Source organism: Miniopterus schreibersii, assembly GCF_964146895.1.
Source record: "Miniopterus schreibersii genome assembly, chromosome: 12".
NCBI classification, from domain to species: domain Eukaryota; kingdom Metazoa; phylum Chordata; class Mammalia; order Chiroptera; family Miniopteridae; genus Miniopterus; species Miniopterus schreibersii.
This window is the reverse complement of record NC_138112.1, coordinates 10,181,322-10,190,766: the sequence shown is the minus strand read 5'-3', so window position 1 is coordinate 10,190,766 and position 9,445 is coordinate 10,181,322. Positions and strand designations below refer to the sequence as shown.

The 9,445-nt window shown below is 46.9% G+C and overlaps 1 pseudogene across 1 annotated transcript; it reads right to left on the bottom strand.

Moving 5' to 3' along the window:
- Positions 1–2,759: 2,759 nt before the first annotated feature.
- LOC308564936 (COX assembly mitochondrial protein homolog pseudogene) lies at positions 2,760–8,303 on the bottom strand (annotated as a pseudogene). The gene is made up of 2 exons: positions 7,964–8,303; positions 2,760–2,896 (listed from the first exon to the last, which is right to left on the bottom strand). The product of its transcript is annotated as a COX assembly mitochondrial protein homolog pseudogene (transcript).
- Between the last annotated feature and the right edge of the window lie 1,142 nt (positions 8,304–9,445).

Below are 9,445 nucleotides of genomic sequence, written 5' to 3'. Positions count from 1 at the left end.
TGTGTGCACGGTGGGTGTTCCCTATTTCAGCAGCAACTGGCTGAATGGGGGAGGGTGTGTGAAGGATGGAGTTTGAGTCTGTTAGCAATGGTATGAAAGATTTGCTCAGCGGGAAACCATCAATGGGAGGGAGGGTGATCCAGAATTAACTCTACTGTGGATTTGGCACCAACACTTTGGCCCTCAGCCTACATGAAACCGAAGTAGGCCTGGAGTTGACGAGGCCACTGGCTGGAAGAAATCAGTCTGTGGGACAGCAAAGGATAGAAGACATCCTCTGGGGCTCCTCATACTCTCCATGCTTCTTGGTTTGGTGTTTGTGGAAATCTCAATGCCAATGTTTGTGCGTGTGGGGGTGGAGGTGGGGGGGGGGAGGCAGCAGAGGGAAAGGGAGAAAGGAGACTGATTTCTGAGTATGTGTGGCAGAAGGCTTGGAAGAAGTAGCCTTCAGAGTGGGAGGGAAGAGCCAGGACTCTGGGTGGCTGAGGGGGCGGCAGAGTGTCACCCCATTTAAAAATTCCTTACCAGGTGACCTGACATTAAAGTCTGCATTTCCTTGCACTACTAATCCAGAATTCAACTTCCAGCTGCCTTGGAAAAGCAAAGGCGTGTGTGTGGGAGGCACATCCACACTCCTGCCCCTGGCTCCTTACCCAAAACATTATGACCGTAGAGGCCCGTTTCTTCATATCAGACACCCTGTCTTGCAAACGGGAGAAAATTGAGCATAAAAAAGGAAACCTGCCGTGTGCAAAGCCACTGGGGCTTGGAGGGGCTCCAGTGTGGGCTGCTGGCTGGGCTGCCCTCGCTACACTCTGCTGGGACTCGCTCATGCAGCAAGAGCGGTGCCTTCCCAAACACCACATTTTTATTTAACCAATTCAGAAAGAAGTTAACTGCTCTCGAAGCGTTTTGCATAATTGGAAACATGCATTCTGGCAAAGAGGGATGGAGAAATTCTTGGTACAACTCCAGCAAAAAGGCCAATCTATCAACCGAGGGGCCCGACAGAGGCTGGCCCGCTGCAGCCTGGTGTGTTCGGACAGGCGAGGAAGCGCAGCGCAGGCCGTGTGGACAGGTAGCCGGTGAGCGGTGCCGCAGACCCGCACACAAACGCAGAAGAGAGCGCTCTATAAAGCAAGGCGGGGGAGGGCCGAAGATGGGATCACTTTCCCTAACGTGAGAGCAAGCTTTTTCCAATGAGAAATGTAATGCAGACTGGTGACATGTCAACAACTAACAGAGGGTTTCATGTCATGCTCAGGTACGGAAATGATAAATGTCTTCTCCATACTGTGCAGTGTAGGAGAAAGAAGGTGGGTTCCCTCTGAGATTTATTAACAAGTTTCTTGGCTTCTCTCAGCCTGTTTCCTCAGAGGCAAATTGAGGACACTGATGCCTACCCATCGAGTTGTCCTTGGTTAAAAAAATACTTATAAAATATGCTCAGTACAGTTGTTGGCACTCCATACCAACAAAAACTGGCAAGTACCTTTTGATGTCTTGACTTCCTCCTACTAGCCAACTACTATGTATAAGATCTTGTCGGCCAGCTAGTGAAGGGAGAGGAGATGCCACCAGACCAAGCACTGAAGTTCCCCGGGTCACTGTGCCTGGGTGTCTCTCAGCTGGTCATGTATCACAGGCCTCTGGGCTCCCACCTATGAGGTTCCCATGAAGCCTCTGCTTGGCTTTGCTCTTCCCTACTCCTGACCTCACTCTCTGAGCTCTGGTCAGCCTTCCCCAGACCCTGATCCCCTCCCCTCTGCCCCCTGTGCCTCTCACCTGACCCAAACCACACTGCTCTGAGCTCCCAAAGATGGGGGTATCTTTACTCACCCCTTCTCTGATTAGTCCCTTCCTGATTGCAGGAAGAGCCCAGAAATCATCACAATAACCAAATTCTATTGAAACAGAAGGTCGTCTGGCAGCAGCCTGTGTTTTCCAGCATGACTTCATTCCTGGATTTGAGAGTTTCTAGGTGGTGAAAAGCCAGTCTTTGGGACACCCAGGCCTGAATTCTAATTCTGGCTCAATTATCCACCAGCTGTGTGACTTTGGGCAAGCCACTTAACTTCTCTGAACTTTGGTGTCTTCAATTGTAAAGTAAGAATAATAACAACCACCTCATGGTGATATTAAGATGTAATAGGATCTAGTACCAGGGAAATATTTGATGGATGAACATAAAGAAAGGATATACCTATAGGTATATACATATATATGTATTCACATACCTATATGTATATGCACATATATACACATGTAACCTCCACCCCTCCTTCAATACCCATCGCTATTCTAGAGGTCAGAGAAAAGTAGTACATACTCTAGAGCCAGGTTGCTCAGTCGGGACCTGGCTCCCAAGGCACAGTGCCTCTAACCAGCTGTGTGACCCTGGAGCAGCCAATTTATGTAGCTGATGCATGAGGTCTGAGTGCAAAGCAGGCACATGCTACGAACTGAGAGACAAAGAGAGGGTATGTGGGAGGATGCAGGGGCTAGAAGCCAAGTCCTCATGGGGCTTCACACTTGAGCTGTGGGAAAGAATGGGAGGGACCACTGTGCTTGACCTTGTTTCCTGTCCAGACCCTGCTTTGGGCACAGCAACCATATGGATTGTGGGAAAAGGGCCTCTCCCGCCTGCCACAGCCTTTCCCTCTCTGAGCTGGAGGCTGCTGCCAAACTGAAGCTGGTTGTTTCCTCAGAGCCCCTGAGTTTCTGCCCTTATGGCAACAACTTCCCAGATAGGTGTAGGGTCATCTGCAGTCCTGGGGGCCCACCTGGGCTCTGAAGGGGCTTTCCCACTGGATCAGGTCCTTGGGGCTGTAATCATCCTGGTGTCTCAGTTGGATATTAGGACTGGAGTTCTGACACATGCTTGAAAATCCAAGGCCTAGAACACCAGGAATAAGGTAAAGTTAAGATGCAGAGAGTGGGATCCAAAAGAACATGAACTAAGTGAAAGGGAAAAGGGCTCCCACATGTAAGGTTCCCACCTGCCTGCACTGCATCGGCACTTACACGTATTTGCATCTCATCTCTCTTTCTGCAGCAACCCTATGAAGTGAGCACTATTAGCAGTCCCATTCTAGAGATGAAGTTAAGGCTGACAGCTTGCATGACTTGCCCAAGATCCCTGAACTAGTAAGTCCTAGTGTCAAAATTTGAATCTAGGTCTCTCTGACTTGACAGCTTGAGCACGAAACCACTAAGCCACGTGGGACGTCCAAGAGACGGTCAATTCTATCAATAGCCTTGTGAGATGCAGGCATCAGTATCCTTGATTTACTCTTGTGAGATCTAAGACCCAGGCTTTCCCAGAGAATCCCATCAGGGATTTGAACCCGGGCATCTCCCATCAAAGTGTGTGTGAGAGCAGCACCCTCCTTTTCTGCAAGGAACCGGGAAGCACCAGCTTGTGTTCCCTCAGGACAGGGCAGGCACAAGGGAATTTAGTGGTCCCTGCATTACTGAAGACTCGTAATCATTTTCAGTAGCACTGACCACTCTGTCTATTTAGTAAAAGAAATTTAGTATCAAGGGGAAGCATAAAATTTATGAGGGATTTGTTTAATCTGGTACCGTATCATGAGAGCCATTTCAACTCACTTCAAGTATGAAAAGTATTTTGCATTTAAGTAAATAAAAGTCTGTGAGTCCACTGGTAATTATCCAACTCCAAATTTATGATTCCTGGGTCTCACTGGATGAAATGTGATGTATAACAACAAACTTGCAAGATTATGACACTTTAAAAGAGGAATGTGAAATATTTATTAAAGCAACAGGCATTGATGAAATAGACAGCTTGGGGCCTAATTCTTCAGAATGAGAATACAAATTTTGAGCAAACACCGGTGTTACTTTCTGCTCCTTTGCAATAGTCATTACATCTGTCACAGAAGGTCAGAAAACCTGCACAAAAATATCATTAGAAACCAGGGGGAAGTGAACAGGAGAGCCAGGCCCAGCAGAGGTGTGAAATACCTTTAGAATGTCAGCAGGTCTTCCTTTCCGTTTGTGTGGGCCAGGAGTCTAGAGTCAATATGGGGCGATTTCTCCAGCAAACCTCGCAATATGCCACTATGACGGCCTGAAAAGGTGGGTTTTCACCATTGTCTCTTTTGAGGGCGGTAGCCAATGGACTAATTTACAAGCCTCTACGGTTGCCATCATTGTACCCTTTCACCATTTAAGATGGAAAAATTTGGATTTTTTCTTAAATGAATATTGTCTTTTTAAAAATATATATATCTTTATTGATTTCAGAGAGAGAAAGGAAGAGAGAGAGAGAGAAACATCAATGATGAGAGAGTCATTGACCGGCTGCCTCCTGCATGTCCCCGACTGGGGATCAAACCTGCAACCTGGGCATGTGCCCTGACCGGGAATTGAATCTCAGTCTTCTGGATCCTAGGTCAATGCTCAGCTACTGAGCCAACGCCCTGCTAGGCTGGATATTATCTTTTAATATGACCTCTTAAATAAACTGTGGCTCACCTAGATTAACCCTAGGAATGCAGATGATAGGATTACCCTGAGCAGTGTCTCCAGCTCTTCATGGCACCTGGCCATTAGAGTCTTCCCTGCAGAAGCCCCAGTGTTCAGGAAGCAGGGACCAGCCAAGCTGCCCCCAACCCAGCTGTGGTTTGTCCAAATCCCTGACCTGCAGAAGCATGGCAAATGGTTGTATTTTATGCCACACAAGTTGGGTGCTTTGTTATGCAGGAAGAGATAACCAGAATGTGGTGGAGTCTCCAAATTTTTAGATGCGACAGATAATTCAAGATTAAAAATAACAGCAACCATGCAACTATGCTGCTATGCTGGCCAACACTGTGCAGGCCAAGTGCAATTGCTCAATCTGTCTCAGAGGACACAATTTGAGACTTCAATTTAAGGGAATTATAAATGGCCGATGACATGTAGGACTGAAAGAGAACCGGCAGGGAGGGCAGAGTTTCCCTCCCAGAGAGGAGATGGGCGCAGTGCTTAATTTCATACCCGGAATTACAGCAGATTTTAAAAAAGTGAATATTAAATAAATGAGGACTCTCAGTGAGAGGCCAGAGAACCCTGCCTAATCTGGAATACATAGGTTTCTCATGCACCTTAACCCTGGGTCTTTCAGAATTCAGTCAAGCACTCAAATAACTAATACCAGTTTTTAATCCACAAATTCCAAATATTTCCTTCCTACAGGGAATCTCAGTTTGGAGGGTCTCATTTGTTTCTCCCTTGCCTGGGAGCAGCCAAATGCTGAGTTTTCCTGCGTTTGGTTGTAAGAAGACACTGTGCTGGAGGAGACAGAGGAATGTTACAAGGATACTGAGCCACTGCAAATAAGAATCCATGTAAATAAGGCTGTGTGGGGACTATGCAACGCACTCCTGCCTGGGCAAGACTGGTGTCTCTTATGAGTAGCTTGTTTCCGGTCACCCTCAGGATTGTGAAATCCATTTTCATGCTGGGACCACACAGGAGGAATCAGGCAATCCTAAAGGGCCTGCTCAGGTCCTCCCTTGCCCTCACCTCTGTTCTTCTTTCTTCAAGCTGGTTCTCTGAGAAGTTCTACCCATCTGCTTCTGGAATCCCCACATTTTCCCACAAGGAGGACCTCACCTCCCTCCTTTCCATGGGTCTCCCCAGATCTGAGTCATTTAGGCCAGAAGAGCATCCTGGGCCTCTGCTAAAGGATGGAGGACTGTTGACAGAACTGTGCTGGGTGATGGAGGGGTGAGATTGGTATTCCTGGATGCGTCCTTCATGCCCAGTTTTCTTTATAGCTGGAGGCTCACTTATTTTTTATCTTAATTTTTGAGACTAATAATTAATGAAAACACCTATCTCAAGAATGGGCACTTTAATATGTTTTTTTAAAATTGATTTTAGAGAGAGGAAGGGTGAGGGAGAGAGAAACACCAATGCTGGGGATTGAGCCTGGGACCTGGGCATGTGTCCTGACCAGAAATTGAACCTTGACCTCCCGGTTCATAGGTTGACGCTCAATGGCTGAGCTACGCCATCTGGGCTCAAGAATGGACACTTCATAGGGAAGCCAAAATGAGAAAGAAAAGATTTCCTTAATTAGCATCTTACATTTCCTCAGAGCCGTGAGCGCCTGTTGGGGTGCAGGAGTGATTCGGCATGTGGTTTCTCTTCTGCATCTGTGGTTTCCATAACAGTAAAGAACCACAGCGGCCTTTGGGTTGCTCTCTTGACACCCACAATCCTGGTTCTTCGATTGTCCCACTCTTCCAAGCTCACCTCCTGCTGCTGCTTCCTTTCACATGTCTTTGTTCTAGGGGGTCCCGCTACCTTCAATGCTCTTGCCCCTGTAGCTTGGCTATGCCAACTCCTGCCTGTTCTCTCGAATAATGATGAAACATTTCCATTTCCTATACAGAACTCTGCTAGTAACTTAGTAAAATAAACTTGTAATCTCTGAGGGAGCATCTCGTCGCAAAAGGCTTTGCTGCTCTCTCCCTCCCTCCAAGTGTTTCTCGTTTGCTCCCGTAGAGCCCCTGCCTGCTCCTTGGTGCACTGATAAGAGACAAGTTCAAGGGCTTTGATGATGGACTAGTCACACCTTCACAGAGGTCGAGAGCAAACAATCAGAGCCAAGGGGATTATATTGGGGAGACTACAGTGTGATTCCGGATGGCCTGGGAGGGGCACGAGGGAAGGGATGGAGCGATGGGTGAGCGCAGAGAGAGAGGAGCCACAGCCCGCGGTGGGCCAGCCTGGGGAGGAGGGGACTCCTTCTGGAGATAGGGATGGACCCTGGCACAGAAACACTGAAGAAAAGAGGGTGAAGGAGCAGTGCCAAGATGATGCTTTGATCCTACAGGCCTGTGACTTGCAAAGTTTTTGGACCCTAACTCCTAATAAGAAAAACATTCTACTTTACAACCCAGCAAACACACATCCACACCTTATCTGGAACCAAATTTCACAAAACATGAATGCAAGGCACTGATATTTTCTATTCTACTCCAGTCCATTCTTTTTTGTTACAAACATGCTGGTTGCACTGTCTAAATTAATTTTACAACCATTGACAGGTCATAAGCCACACTTCGTGTGTGTGTGCATGTTTCTTCTTCCAACATTTTATTTTGAAAAGTTAAACCCACAGAAAAATAAAAGACTAGCACAATAAACATCCATGTATCCATCTACTTAACATTTCGCCACATCTGTGCAGTGCCTGTGTGTAACACACATATGCACATGTGTGTATATGAATACATGTGTGTATGTGTGTATATGTGTATTGATTCTCATATTTCCCGTAGTTATTTCTATAAAATAGCAGCAGACACTGAATGGGCAGATATTGAACCACTGCTCTTCGGAGAAATACAGGGGAAGGTGCCTGCGAGCCTCGGGTCCCTGTCATTAACTTTCCATCAGTGCGTGTCGCCTCATTGACACTGGACCCCCAGCCAGCGGCACCGTGCTCCTGCCTGGCCGGAGCTCGTCTACCCGGCGGACTTTCTCCATGAGCATCAGTCTTGTTCTGGGAACACTAGACAGCATCTAACACTGTTTGTGGGCCTTTTTAAACAGTGAGATCTCCAGCAATAGTGCCAAAATGTGAGAACCGTGGCACCAACTGGACTGTGAAGGGACACGTGTTTGTGGTGTAGACCGAATGAAGCAAGAGGGCTGCCTCGTTTGACCCCGGCTGGAAATGTGCAGGTTGAGGGGCTCAGGCCGCTCACCCCCGGGCCTTCTGTAAGCGACCGCGAACGCACCTTGAGTATGGGTTTTGCGGTTACTAAGAAAAGTTGAGCAAGTGGGCATATTTGCAAACATGGCATCTGGGAATAATGAGGATGACTGTATGTGTTTGTTTAATTAAAAAATCTTTATTTCAGATAAAATGAACGTTTCCTTAATGTAGGACTCCTTGAGTCCGTTCTTGTAGGAACGGTGATCACGGGAATGGAATTACTGAGTATCACTTGCATATTTGTCTGCATGCTTGTTGGACGCTCCTGTGGCCTTTCCTTGGTAGGAATCCCAGTTTCCCCAAACTCCTCCCTTTCCTCAGTATCCACATTTTATTCTGAATAAAAGGCAGGGTTGTTATAGAAAGCAGTTAGACATTCTTTCAATGCAGGATTTTCTCTCTGGCATTTTACTACCATAAGGATTTCAGGCTCCTTGCAGCATTTGGTAAAATCTTGAACTTGTTCAGAACATCTCTCTTTGGCTTTTTCTCTCATGATTGTAGGGATCAAAATGTCTTTTTCTACATCTCTGAGATGCTGCTCTGCTGGGTTGAGTGCCATCTTGGTGAGAGTCTGTATGTATTTTTGAAAGTGCAAACGCCACATCTCTTCACCTCCCACTGAGTCTCTTAGGAGTAAAGACCTTCTCCAACATAACTGCATTACCACTATGCCACTCAGGAAAACTAACCTCCATCCAATAATGCCATCTGATATGCAGTTGAGAGTCACACTTTTCTAATTCTCCTCAAGAATTTTAAGAGCTATTTTGGGGGAACCAGGATCCAATCAAGAGTCACTCACACACTGCATTAGTTAGTGTCTATATCTCCTTTAATCTAAAACAGTCTCCAACCTCTTTTTTTTTTTAATGACATTGGCACTTTTGCAGAGTCCAAGCCAGTTGTCTCTTAGAATGTCCCACCTTCTAAATTTGTCTGCTTCCTCATGATCTGGTGGCGAAACCTCTTGGCAGGACTACTGCACAGGTGATGCTGAGGACTTCTCTTTTCGTGCCAGGGAGGTCACCATGTCACTTTGTGCCTCTCCAGTGAAGCTGAGGGGATTCCTAGGTAAAGGGGATGACCCATGGGTTGAAAGCACAGTTCTGGGTGACAGAAGCAGTGCTGTGAGCTGCAAGAGAGGGGAGATCGAGGGCCTGAAGAGAGGAGGCATGGCCCAGAATCACAGTTGTGATGAAGTCCCAGCCCTGAAGAGCAGCCATCTCCCTCTGCGCAGAAGGCCTGCGTTGGTCTGGGAGGCTTTAGCTTGCCACGAGCATGAAGAAGCCCAGTGGCCATGTCTGGGGGCTGAGTTTTTATTTTCAGTGAAAGTGGGACAAAGTTCCTTTAGGATAGGTGTAATTTCTTTTAAGCCTGGGGCTCGACGTTGGAGCTTTCTAAATGGTTAGGCAATTGTTATGGGTAGTAATGAAAGGCAGAATAGCTAATGCCTGACATAGTGTTTTTCTGTGCCAGTGCCACTAGATGATTTAATATTTAATATGATTGTGGTCAAACCAAGTCCGAACGGAGCAAGCCTGAAGCATTTCTAGCGTCGCAGCCAGGTGGCCAGGAGCCCAAAGTGATATAACCATGGTTTACTCACCAGCCTTGAGAGTAACCTTAGGGGCCGGTTGAACTCTCAGACACCACTTGGTATTTCCTAACAATGATCTGTAATGCATTTGGGAAGCCATTTGA